A 14444-nucleotide genomic window follows, 5' to 3' on the forward strand; every position below is an offset into this window, starting at 1 on the left:
GTGCTGAGATCCCACTTCACCTTGGCCTGTACACAAGGGCAAAACTCTACCTATTCTTGGGGGTGAAATTCAGAACATTGCCACATGACTGGTAGACATGAGTGCAAATTCTAGGGGGCACACCTGAAATAGACGGGCACACCTGCAATTCGGGCCTCTGTGGATTTACACATGAGTAAATGGGAACTGTGGGTCAATGTTTCAGACACACAGGATGATACAAATCACCATGACTGACAGAGTTGAGCAGAAACCAACACCAGAGACAATGACGGCAGAAAAAGAAGGATGTGAGGGACTCGGTTCCCAGTTTAAATGCGAGAAGCTCGCACTCAAAGCGTGAATGGGCTCATCTCATAGAGTGCCTGGAAATTTCAAATATGCCACTGAAGTCAGAAGTAGAGAAGGTAAAATGGAAGCGAGGTGTGGTTGAAGAAGGAATTAATAAATTTGAAAATAGTTCTGAAGAAATTACTCAGAGTGAAGTAAAGAGAAGAGAAAGAAATGAAGGGATTGAATAGAAATGGAGGGCAGAGAGGAATGTTTACCATCATTCTAGTAAGGCCAGAAGAAAGAAACAGAAGATAGGAAGAGACGATATTCAATTACATAAGGACCAAAATTTTCAACTGAAAGTTGACAAAAATTCTCAGATCAAAAAGCCCTGAAGAACCCTAAAAGACTTAAACAGGTTTTACTCAGACTAGAAGGGAAAGGCGGTGGGGGACAGAGTCCAACAGCAGCCAGAGTGAAAACCACAAATCATCCAGAAAGAAATCGGTTTAGACTGGCTTCTAAGAGTCAGAGGATCCATTACCAGAAGTAAAACAAGCCCCCAAAGGGCTGTGATAGAAGAAATAAAGACAAACAAGGTGAACAAAAAAGATGGAGAGAAATCTGAACTCTACTGACTGCGTAAGACAACAATAAAATCACGGAATATGATTTGGAGGACTGGCAACGGTAGAATTTGTTAAGCATATTGGTAAGAACCTTTAGGAAAATCAGAAAAATAAAATTTAAAAAGTTAGCTAAAGAGGAGTCGTGAGTCAGACTCTGGAGAAGCAACATGGGAAGCTCACAAGTGAGGTAAATGAGCCTCAGGGCAGCACATAGATGAATAGACATGGGATAATTTAAGTTGTAAGAGCTGGCTGGAAACAAGCCTAAGCTGTCAGCTGAGCATTTATAATTTAAAAAAAAGTTAGCTAAAAATTCTTCAGTGTTTGAATGCAAATGCCCACTACAGGCTCATGTGGGGATTTGGTTCCTAGAAGTCTTTAGGGAAGTTTGGGAACGTTAGGGAGATGGGGCCTGGTTGAAACAAGTTAGTCACCTGGGGTATACTTGTGAAGGCTATGCCTGGTACCCAGTCTACTCCTCTCTCTCTACTTTCTACGTGCTATGACATGAAGAAGCTCCCACCAATCATGAAACCACAAACCCCAGTAAGTCCCTCGCTCCTTAGGCTCTGTTTGTCAGATATTTTACAACAGCAAAAAGTAACTAGTAAGCTGCAAATTAAATACAACAATCAGGACACTTAGAAAGTACACTACAGGATGTAGAAATAACTGAATATATCAGTAATCATAATACACACTAAAGGACTGACTTCTTCAGTAAAAGAAGATAACTGCCATTGTCCCCCATAAGTTTGGTAAATTAAGTGTAACCAAAATAGAACTAGTTACTCATTTGCTATCAAAATGGCTGGTTTATGCCAAAACAGCTGGGCTGAGCTCTTCAGCATCTGATTCTTGGATTTCTTGGTTATCATACATCTTTCTGCCTGCTTATGTGAGAAAAATCTGGACAAGCTTAAATATTTTGACTCGGCTTCCTAAGAAACACTAGAAGCCAAGGGCTTAGACAACTTGTCTTTACTTGTGGAAACCTCTGACCTCGTATTGAAATCGAACTGCGGTCCTGGTCTATTATCACTTTTAAACCTGTGTTGCACGCTGTAGATTAGCCTGATGTGGGGTCCTGTTAGTCTTTCACACATTTCTGCTCACTCTTGTCACACTCGAGATGCTGACACTCTGCCCTTACCTGAAGGAGAAACTGGTGACTGAGGACTGACCGTGAAGTGGCTATACCACAACTGAATGGAAAAGCCAAAGTTCAGCTTACTGGTCGGGCCAAATCTTAAAGACATAAGTGGGAAAATGTCAGGGTGGATAAGAGAATATGACATGAAGCTAAATGGCCCTAGACAGCAGAAATCATGGCTCTCAGTAGAGTTTGTTAGCCAGGTGTAGGTAAGAGTTAATGTGTCCATTTGTAGCGGATACACTTTCAAGGTGGTCCCTTTCAGAATGCTTTGGCTCTGGTCGGGTTCTCGACCTGACATCAGGCAGCTGGACTAATGGACAATTAAGTGCGCCAATACATCCTGAGGTGGGTGGGCAGCATAAAGGTCAGAACTCATTCCAAAGGATGTACAAAATGCCGGGCTGGTCACCATGTAAGATACACACATTCTCTGCTAAGATCCTAGTACTAGGAGATCTCCAGAGAGCAAAGCTTTGGAGAGGTTCAAAATGGCCCCTGAAGAATGCCAACAATCAGATCAAGACTCAGAAGAGGGTTACTGGGGGAGGCTCAGATGCAACTTGCATGAGGGTGACCTTCGGCAACTTTCAGCATGGGATGCGGTGAAAGTCTTAGATGAAGTTACCAAATAAAGAGAATGGGCCACTATGCTGGATGGTCTCTGGTGAGGAACTACTAAAACTGCTAACCCCAAACGCTGGCCTCTTTTTGCACCTATGAAGGGGTTTCACAGAAGCACATTCTGCACTTGAGTTCCAATGTGCTCTGACCTTTTCCTTTATTCTCAGCAGAGAACAAAGCTTTCCCTCACCAGGAAGCAAGGGCTCCCTACCTTAGAAAAAATACTGATGTCCCCAAGCTGGAGGATTCAAACATCTCTCCAGTGACAGAGGTATCCATTTTATTTGGTGCTTCTTTAAAGCTGGAATACTCAGTAAGTTGTCTGTCCACAGAGCTCCCCCAACATCCAGGGAAAGCAGAGGAAAACGAAATTCTAAATCTCAACTTCGCGAAGCTCTCAGAGATCTCGAACTTTCTCTGGGCTAATTTTCATTCTAATTATTCTAATAATCCACTGCGGGATATCACAATTCTCACCTTGTAACAGACCTGCCCAAGCATCTAGAAATAGTATGTCCAATTCCAGATTCCAAATGTTAGTAGACAGGGCCAATATTTGAAAGAACTTAGGCAGGATCTCTTGTCTTAACATCAACAGACATGAGTAGCCTTTCCTTAAAATTATTCATCACAAACCTTACACAACTTCAAACCAGGAACTTGGCTGTCTGTCTGTCTGAACACATCCCCTCATTTCTTCATTGCCCAGCTAAAGCACACAAAACTGACTGTTGGCCCTGTACCCGGTTTCTATTGGTTCCGTTTCCTTGTAAAGAGATCAAGTAATTTTACTGATTTGTTTGTTTGTTTATTGGTGGACTGGAAGCAGCCATCCTATTAGACTTTCAGTGGCTTACAACACAAGGATAACCACGAATCTAAAATCCCCTATCAGCTTATCTTGAAAAAGAGGCTCCTGTCTCTGTCAAAACTATGCCCCAGACCTACAATGCAAGCATGTTGTTAAAGGCCATCCTCCGCTGTCCAATTTGACAGGTAAAATGCATCAGCCCTCTTTTGCCTCACAGTCACCTAATTAATACCCTTGGCACTGTATGTTCCATTGCCTGGGCCAGAACATTCCTCAGAGGTGACCCCATATCATAGCAAAGTATTTGACAACCCAAGTAGGGAAATTTGGATAGAAAGCAGACTGACTAGCCACCGCTGACTGGATTAGTAATACAAACGCCTGTTGGCTACCCACTGCAAGCCAGACAGGGCTTTGTTAGCTTGATAAATTAAAACTTGCCCTGGTTCTGGTCCCCGATACCACCCAAGATCTGTTTGATTCACCAATAGCTCTCCGAGAACAGGTTATATGACACAGTGGAAGGAGTAAAGGCAAGCTCTGATCTGGGAAACGATGCCTAACCACTCACGGGAAATTCTGGCTGCTTTCTTTTTTCTCCCTGTTAATTTGAGATCAGGTATCAGGCTTTCTCAGCTTACTTTACAAGAGGCTTTAGAGGTAGGAAGACAGAGCAAAACCAAATGGCTACAGCATGCCACTCAGGCTGGACAAACCCCTCCATCAAGAGACTCAGGACACAGAACTGAATCGGTCCCCCAGATTTCATATCGGCGTCTGTGAAGATGCCGATATTAGCACCATCACCAGCAGCAAACAAGGACTCCCTCTCCAACATTTGTTGTCAGGGTTTTTGATTACAACCATTCTGACTGAGATAAGGTGGTGTCTCAAAGCAGTTTTAATTTGTATTTCTCTAATGGCTAGGGATATGGAACACCCTTTAAACTAGTTATTGGCCATTTGTGTTTCTTTCTTTGAAAAATGGCTATTTGATTCATTAGCCCACTTGTTAACTGGCAGTTTCATTTCCATGGTGTTTAATTTCTGCAGTCCTTTGTAAACGCTGGCTGTCAGCCCCTTGTCTGAAGAGTGGCTGGCTGGTCAGATGTTCTCCCGTGCCGGGGGCTGTCCGTGTGTCCTGCTGATCGTCTCCTTTGCTGAACAGAAACTTTTTATATCCATGCCATCCCACCTGCTGACTCTTGGGGCTAGTTCCTGTGCTGCTGAAGTTCTATTTGGAAGTTCCTGCAGACCCTAATGTCTTGACTAGACTTTCTATGTTTTCTGGAAATTTCAGCATTCCAGGTTTTAAACTAAGATCTCTGGTCACTTTGAACTGATTTTTGTGGAAGGTGAAAGGTAAGAGTCTAATTTTATTCTTCACAGGTGGATGGCCAGTTTTCCCAGCACCATGTGTTGGTTAGGCTATCTTTCCTTCCAATGTATGCCTCGGCCTCTTTTGTCAAAAATTAAGTGGGCACAGCTTTGTTATTTTATTTTTGGGCCCCTTATTCTATCCCATTGGTTTATCTGTTTATTCTTATGCCAGGACCCGGCTGCCTTTATCACTATAGCTCTGCAGTGTTAATTTGAGATCAGGTATCAGGCAGTGTTCTTACTCCTTAGAATTGCATTGACTGTTTGTGGTCTCTGGTGATTCCATATGAATTCTTGTACTGTTTCAAACTATCTGGTACATCAGGGTACCACAAGACCCAACGATTTCACCCCTAGGCACATACCCAGAGAATTCCACACCCTATCACAGGGATATTTGCGCCCCCATGTTTATCGCTCATTGATTCAGTAGAGCAAGGAAGTAGAACCAACCCAGCTGTCCACCAGCAGATGAACGAACAGGAAAATCCGATATTTATAACAAAGAATACTAGTCAGCCAGCACTAAAGGAAAATGAAACCACAAAGTTCTCAGGAAGATGGATAGACTTTAAGTATGTATTAAGCAAGGTTCCATAATCTCAGAAAGAAAAAAAAGCATGTTCTCCCACATATCAGATCATAGCCATGTGTACGTGTGCACATGAGAGTCCAGTATAACCTGTAGAAAGGAGAATAACCAAGAGGAAACGGTGCTGAGGAGGGATGACATCAGGTAATGGACACACGCCATCAAAGAGGACAGAACGCTAATTGTTTTTCTAGTTTTAACTTCATGGTTTTTTTTTTTTTCATTTTTTTGTAGTTGAAAGTGCACGGAAATGTAATTGAGAGGGAAGTGTGAATTCCAATATGAAGGTCTACAGCTTCAGAATGACTATTCTAACTGTACAGAAGTTCACTGGCATGTATAGACTTTGGGTCTGATCAACCTCATTATATAATTTTTTAAAAAATTTGTGAGTTATTTACAATGAAGTTTTACTTATAAAATATCATCAGAGTCAGGCAGTGGTGGCACATGCCTTTAATCCCAGCATTGGGGGTGGGGGAGGAAGAGGCAGAGTCAGTCAGGACTCTTTAGTGTTAGTGTAGGCCCAGGCTCACATCTCTTCTTGTTTAGGCCCAGGCTTCTTTAGGCTTATGGACAGGTCTAGGCCCGCATTTCTTTTTCTTTTGGCCTGGGACTCTTCAGGTTTAAGGGTAGGCCCAGGCCCACATGCCTTCTTGTTTGGGCCAAGGTCTCTTCAGAATCATGTGTAGGCCTAGGCCCACATTTCTTTTTCTTTTGGCCTGGGACTCTTCAGGTTTAAGTGTAACCCCAGGCCCACATGTCTGTAGCTGAGTATTTTTCTGTGTCCCACCCAGTCCACAGCTGCTCAGATCCAAGTAAACACACAGAGGCTTATATTAATTAACTGCTTGGCCATCAGCTCAGGCCTACCACTGACTAGCTCTTACAGTCCCTTTCTGTTAATCTATATGTTGCCACATGTTCCATGGCTTTACCTGTGTGCCGTTACATGCTGCTCCCTGGGTGGCGGGATGGCATCTAATGCTCAGCCTTCCTCTTCCCAGAATTCTCTCTGCTTATCCTGCCTATACTTCCTGCCTGGCTACCGACCAATCAGCATTTTATTCATCAACCAATCAGAGCAACACATATTCATAGCATACAGAAAGACATCCACAGCACATGTCTTCTTGTTTGGGCCCAGGTCTGTTCAGAATCAGGAGAAGTCCCAGGCCAATATCTGTTCTTGTTTGGGCCCAGGTCTCTTCAGGATCATGGGTTGTCCTCGGCCCACATCTCTTTTTTGGGCCCAGGCCTCTTTAGAGTTAGTGATAGTTCTAGGTTCACATTTCTTTTTCTTTTTTTTTTCTTTCTTTCTTTCTTTTTTTTTTTTTTTGTTTTTTTGTTTTTTTTGGAGACAGGGTTTCTCTGTGTAGCTTTGGCACCTTTTCTGGATCTTGCTCTGTAGATCAGGCTGGCCTCAAACTCAAAAAGATCCATCGGCTCTGCCTCCCAAGTGCTGGGATTAGAGGCATGCGCCACCACTGCCTGGCACATTTCTTCTTCTTTGGGCCTGGGACTCTTCGGGTTTAAGGGTAGGCCCAGGCCCACATCTCTCCTCATTTTGGGCCTGTGTCAAATATAACAATATTCTTCATTGTTAGGAATTGTTCAGCACCACATTGCTTTTTGCATTCTGCTTGGCCTTTCAGGGTCAGGCTCAGGCCCACTCACACTAATTTTTTTAAGTACCCAAGGCCTCTTTCATTTGAGCCACTGGGACACGTCTACATATCTTACCATTGAGGGTCTCTCCATTCTCAGGGTCAAACATACCAGTTTCTTTACAGCTGATGTAGTGGATCATTCTGAGTTCTTGTAGGTCAAAACATACTTTTACATTAGTGCTCATATATGGTCAGCATTTCTGAAAAAAGAGGAAAAAAACAAAACCATAGAGTTGTGGATAATTATAGAGGATAATATTTGTGTTCTTTCATGGCATGTCATTGACCTGTCCTCTGGGAAACATGCACAGACACAGACATCTATAGCCCACCATCCAGATGATATAAATTTACATTATACAAACAGAAAGATGAAATACATAAGGAACAACGAGAGTTGGGAAAGCCCTTCTTGTTACACAGCTGCTGGTCCTGTGGTGGGGAGTGCCCATGAACTCATACAGAATGACTGATGCTGCTAAGTTGAGAGACCCACAAGAGCGTCCCAATATGATATCATGCTGCATTTTCTTCCTGTGGTACCCTCCCATGAAGGAATATCACAGGTAGTTACAATAGAGGGTAGTCCTCTGTGTGTCTAGAGGATGCCATGCTAAGGCACTGGAGGCTGTGCAAATATTCACAAGGCCTCTTTCCCTGATTTGGATAAGGTGTCTTGTCTCTGAATGTCATGCATGTCCATGCTCTGTGAGGATCTCTTTCTGGTCCTTGAATTGCAATTCTTCTGAAGAATGCATCTGTCTTGTCCATCAAAAACCCCGAAGACACTGAATAGTGCCTTCAAAACCCCCTTCCAGAAATCCCCCTGCCAACTACATACACTGGTGTGAGATCACTTCTTCACCTAAAGAATTTTCTGTGTCACTTAACTGAAATGCATCCCTGCCCACATTCTCCTTGCCTACTCTGACTCTGTTGCCCTTAGATATAGGGCATATCACGATGATAGTGACCTTCATGTGAGGTCACAGAGGCCAGGCTCACTGTTTGGGAAATCTCAAAGGCTGTCCAGGCACATAGGTATATTTTGGGCTAGTACTTATGGGAAGTATCCAAAGGTGACTTTTATGACCATTTTAAGGGAAGAAACTCAGATCCATGCCTCCTCTTCCTCTAGGGAACTTTACCCCTGGGAAGAACAAATCCAGTGGGGATGAGGTATGCATATTCAGCCCCATGTGCAAAGTGTAATTCTTGGTCTATCATTTCTGATGCTCTGGCTATCAGCAAGGGTCTCTCATCATGAAATTTGGAGTGTGCCAACTGCTGGGTTCTGGGTACCAAACTGATTGATAAAATTGTCCTGCAACCTGTTCCTTCACCACCATTAAACACAGCTTGAAGTAGGATTGTCCAGAAAGCAAGATGTCATAAAATTTCTCTACCTGGACCTGCAATGGAAATCAGTGACTTCTGAAATGTCACTTACTGGAGAACAGCATAACAGCAGAACTTTATCCTGTACCAATCTGCAGTACAGACTGGGTGTGGCCATCCCTTGGCCTCATTGTCTGATGAGTTGTGGGTGTCATCTCCCTGAGTCCTCATTTTGGCAATTTCTTGGCACACATCCCACTGATTCTGCAACTTTTTCTACTGCTGTAGCACAGGTCCTGTTAAAGGTCACCTCAAGGACCACATTGTGTCTCATACATTACACCCTCCCACTTTTCAGGATATCACACTGTTTACTTAGGCCTTCATCCCAGGAATCCTGTATGTATTTTTCCCACCACATAGCCCAAACCTCACTGCATACCTGCAAGCAACTCTTTCTGAATCTCAGCCCATCCCAGCAGACACTGAGTTCCCTCACATCAACACCACAGCTTTTACCTTGGCAATGAGCTATTATATGAGGTAACAGAGACTTGAACACACCTCTGTCCAGCTTATTCCTTGGTGCCTGAGTATAGCATGAGGAACAACCATGTTTTCCCAAACTGTGCTGAGGACTCCGTCCCAGCACTGTGGAAGGCTTTCCCTGTGGTGAGTTCATTTTATTAACAAAGCCTGAACATAAAGTTACCCTGTCTCATAAAACAATGATATACATTGGTCAGAAAGATATGTGACAGCATTCAGTGTCCCCTATAAGTACTTTCACACGTATGACATGGACCTGCAGACAGAAGCGCACACACGAGCACACATACAAAGTGCAAACATACATAATTACAGAATTAGAGGGTAGAGTGCTTTCATGGTGTTTCCTCTGATAGTGACAATGTTTGTTTCCATATTGTGACAGCTGAGTACAAATGAAAACATTGCTACTTCAGGAACTGGAGTCTTCAAGGAAGAGCAGATGGTGGTCCCTGGGTGCTTTTCCTACCTTCCCTGGAGAAGCCATGAGTGCTGGTCTAATGTGGCCATTCAAACAGGAATGGATCCTTCTCCATTACCTTTGCTGGGTGCTGAGTCCTGGTCTAGACACCTGTGCAGCTTCATCCCAAGGCCTCTCTCTCTGGTGAGACGAAGGGTTTCTCTCCCTGTGGTCTTGAGGGACCAGTCCCACTGCTGTAAGATGTCTGATCCCTGATCTATCTAGTTCTTAGGAGGATCTGTCCTCAGGCAGGAACACACAAGGACCTTGCTATGTTTCATTCTCCCCATTTAAGGCCTCAATGAAGAAGTGCCCCACACTGACTGAGTCACTCCCATAATGAATTTCAGGTAGCATCCGTCCCAGAAAAGAGCCCAAACTTACCCAGACACTTGGCCTGCTTCAAATCCCAGCCCTCCTTGGTGGACTCTGTGTTGCCCTCAGGCAAGAAACTGATGTTACTGCAGCAGAGATGTACCTGTGAGTTCAGAGGCCTCACCTCACTTCATTCTGAGAATCACAAAGGGCATCCTGGCCTCAGTTACCTCCCAGCTTGGTCCATTCTTATTCTCTCCCAAACTGTGTCAAGTGTCCTTGGAAACACATAGATCTGGGGAAGTAGCTAGAAGTGTTTCACAGAGACACCTCCATGGGAATCACTTACATCTTGTGGCAGCCCTCCATCTTTTCTGAGGTCACTTCATCCTTGAGAGGAAGCACACAGTTGACAGTGCTGCTTCCTCATCTCAAATGTCTGAACTCACACTTGGCCTCAGCATCTCAGATTCTCCATAGGCATCACGGTTTATCGCTGGTACTCACCTGCAAGGTACCATTTTCTGCCCCTTGCATCTGGCTCCAAATGTAACCATATCTCGTTTCCTAATTTACCTCTGCACCACTCATCTTTCAGCTTGTGGTGGGTAGCGGGTTATTAGCTGAGTGTTAGCCTGCAAGGCCAGTGGCCCTTAGTTTTAGAGGGAACAGTACGAAAATATATAGATCGATAGTGAATAAATACACAGTATTCATGAGCCACAGTAGAATGAATTGCAGACAGAGCCCAGAATAAGATGTGAGAATCCTAGGAGCACCTGCTTTTACTTGTCCTATACTCAATGGACCTTCCACCTGAATAACTGTGTGTGTGAATAATCATTCTGTCTAGATAGGTTTCAAGCCACTGTCCACATGCACTTGCAGTTTATGCAGTATTGGGAGCTCGTTCTGTTACCTGCTCTTTCCTGGGACTCTGTCAAGTCCATGCTTCCCCTGTGCAGGAGCTGCAGTCTCTCAACCACCAGGTTTCCAGAGTTTCTCATGACGGGGTGGTGGGTGTAAAACGTGACTGATGCACAACACTGGGGATTGCTGGGCACACATGACCATGGGGCCACTGTGCATTCTCTGTAGTTATTCAGAATGTTGGAAAGTTCAGTGGATAAGCATGAAAAGCTTTAAACCTTTGTCTGAATTAGCCTGGCTCTCTCTTTGGAGACCAACTGTCCAGCTTCTGGCATGAGGATGTTATAGGGGAGTTGCACTGTGTTTTTGCATTCAGATAGGCTCCCATGTAACATGACTCATGAGGACCCTGTGGGTGTCATTTGGAGATTGTGGGAAGTCAGAGTGCCTGATGGAAGGACAGGCTTTTACAGCAGGTGAAGGAGTCGCCATTGTTGTGTCCTGAGTCTGGCCATGTGCTATAGCTCATTGTGGCTGTAGCTGGCCATCTAAGATAGAACACAGGTTAGATACAGATACACTTGGGCAGAGAGACCTGTATCATTCATTATTGTGATAAGTCATCCCCTCTCCTCAAAGTATCACCCTCTCTTGAGGGATGCAATGACAAATTCTGGCCAAACTTGATTAAAATCTTGAAGTGAGAACATAAAGTGGAGTTAATTTTCAAGTCACCTGCACTAACATCAAAGGGCACGAGACATCCCAGGTCTTAAGGGGTCCCCCTCAGCCATGCCCCCAGGGGGGCAGGTACCACCAGTTACCTGCTGCCTACTTGGGTGGCGCTTCAGGGGTAGAGCACAACCACCCCTTCACTGTGCTGCTCTAGAAATGAGCCCATACCGTGGGGGGTGGGGTGTTCTCAGCCTTCACCTTTATCAATGCACAACCTCACCACTCACTTCCAGTGATTCAAAGGGCCTACAAGTTCCTGTATCATAAAGTAGGAAGAGACCAAACGTTTTAACAAAAGATGCTGCTGCAATCCTTGTCACTGAGGAAATTACAAGGGTTCAGTAACTAAGGACTGTGTGTATATGTGCCTATATGTCTGGGTGTGTGTGCACTTGTGTGTGAAAGAGGTATTTTCATTCTTATGGCATTGGAATTCTAGGAATGCTAAGTTTCAAAATAAATACAAAACCTGCCAGACACAATTATTTATATTTAGAAGGACATTCAACTAAAAAATTTACCTCAAAAATTATGCAATCTCGGGGCTGGAGAGATTGTGCAGTGGTTAAGAACACTCTTTCAGGCAGATGTGTTGAGGGAGCCAACATGTTGGGTTCCAAGTGCGCCCCTGGCCACTCTCCCCGTGTCTCTGGAGACCCGAAAGGCACAGGTGAGCACTTGACATTAGGGCCCGACTTAAACGGGAATATCTGCTTCAGTACAACGACCCCAAACTCACATTGAAGATCCTGCCTTGATTGTTGACCTATGCTAGATTAACAAATGTTTATCCTAATTTCAGACCCATTCCCAAGAACTCACTTTTAGGAGCTGTGGCCGCATTTGGGCCCCACATCTTCTAGTTTTATGTTTTCAAAACAGGCAGGGACAGAAAGGAAAGACTTATCCAGGAAGGAAAATTGGACCGAACTTTAAAGATCTCCTATTAAGTTTGGCAAGGATGACTATTCTTGCATAAATAAATCTTCTATTAATCACCGGAAAAGAAAAAAAAAAAACAATAAAAAACACTCTTCCAGAGGGTGGCATTTCAAATCCCCATACCCACATGGTGGCTCACAAACTTCTTGAACTCCAGGTCCAAGGGATCCGACTGTCTTTTCTGGCCTCTGCGGGCACCAGGTACACATGTGCACATAGCCGTGCAAGCAAGCACAACACCCACACACATTAAAGCAATCCTTGCAGCACCGTTATGCTGTGGGGCTGTGTGGAGCTGGGGCAGCCATTAAATTGCTTTCACGCATGTGTGAAACCTGGAGGTCGGCTCCCCAGAAGTCACGGAAATGCTGGGTGGGCCAGGGGCTTCTGAAAGTCCAACCTCACAAGGCAGGCCCAGGGTCCTCAATGCACAGGACTCATATCAACAAATGGGTTCATATCAACAGCTCCGGGCTCCATTGAGAACCTGCCACAGTGAATCCGGTTGGGTTATGGAGGGTGATTTCCGAGATCCCCAGCGCATGAACATACACACGCCTACACATGTGTGTGTACCCACATACAAACATGCACACACATACGAAATAGATTTGGAAGACCCAAGTGTTTATGCAGACTTTCACGCACCCTGAGCAGCTGAGTGGCAGCCAAGACCGTTACCATGACACCCAGGATGTGGCACTGTCATCACTATCACCCTCCAGTCCCCACCCTCAGCACGGTAAGGAAGAACATACAGTGTGCGGGGTTGCAAGCCCCAATGCCTCAGGGGCCCTCCTCACCAAAGATAGCCTAATAAGGGTGACAGGCAAGAGGATAAGGGAATTCAGGATGAGACCCAAGGTCAATAAATGCCTCACCATCAAGCACGCCCTCGACTTCGGTTACTAAGGCAGAAAACTAAACCACAAGATGGCACACGACGGCAGATCCCCACGCTCTCTGGACTGAGTAAATGGAAGCCATTTTACCAGGACCCAGTGTAGTCAATGTATCCAAGTGTGAAATTCAACAATAGGAAGATTGGCATCCAAGACCTAAGTGCTTGCATTTCACTCCCTAACCGCAGTGTCTGCGGAACGGGACCTTTTTTTTTTTAATCCAAGAAGCCTTCTTATAAGGACAGCTTTCTTAAAAGAGCCTGGCTTTTCTCAATACACCTTTACAGTTTTTAAATTGTTTTGTTATCTGAAAATGTTGAGATTTTTGACCCATTTTTTTTGTTATGCATACATGAGTGCAGGCCCAGGGGGAACAGCAGCATTGCGTCCCCTGGGGCTGGAGTTATAGGCAGTTGTGAGCTGACCCACATCGGCAGGTGCAGAGAAACCAACTGGTCCTTAGCAAGGCTCTTAACCACTGAGCCACCTCTCCACCTCAGACTTCATCTTTAATTGGTAAAAGTTAACAACTTGATTTAAAAAAAAAAGGTTAACTGATGAGAACAGCTACTTTTGAATGCACCATTTACTGCCGAATGCAACTCCCAATTAATGGTGGTAGAAAAGCATTTGTTGCTATGGAGAAGATTTAAAAAACAAACAAAAAAACCAACCACAATGGGTTGCTCAATTTTCAGTTCTCCGTGACAAAAAGGACAAGATTAACCAGAGCATTCTACCTGCTTCTGCTGTGGTACATGGTAGTTACAAGGACCACACAGATATAGGAAAAATCTCAGAAAGCTCCACCAGGCAGGCTGCGCTCGGGAGGCAGCTGTTAGATAAACCTGTCCATCTTTTCTCCAGTCTTGCTGAGCGATCATTAAACCGTATATGGCCGAACACTGCATGTTCTGGTAAAGACCAATTTTACAGCATTTTGGTGAAGAGATACAGATGGAGATGGGCCAAAATTCTCTAGTACATTACCTGCACCACAATATTCATTCTAGAATCATTTGTAAATTAACCTCTGTAGTTCTGTACACTGGTGGTATTAAATGTCTATTGTGACAATCTTAGAGAATCATGAAATATGCTTATGAGAACACCAACATTTTAATTCAGGATACTTTTAATTTTCTATATAATAAAGCGTTTTCTAATTAAAAACCTGACAACATCAGATACAACAGACACA

The sequence above is a fragment of the Peromyscus californicus genome, unplaced genomic scaffold (assembly GCF_007827085.1).
Source record: "Peromyscus californicus insignis strain IS unplaced genomic scaffold, ASM782708v3 Scaffold_15__1_contigs__length_86483966, whole genome shotgun sequence".
Taxonomy (NCBI): domain Eukaryota; kingdom Metazoa; phylum Chordata; class Mammalia; order Rodentia; family Cricetidae; genus Peromyscus; species Peromyscus californicus.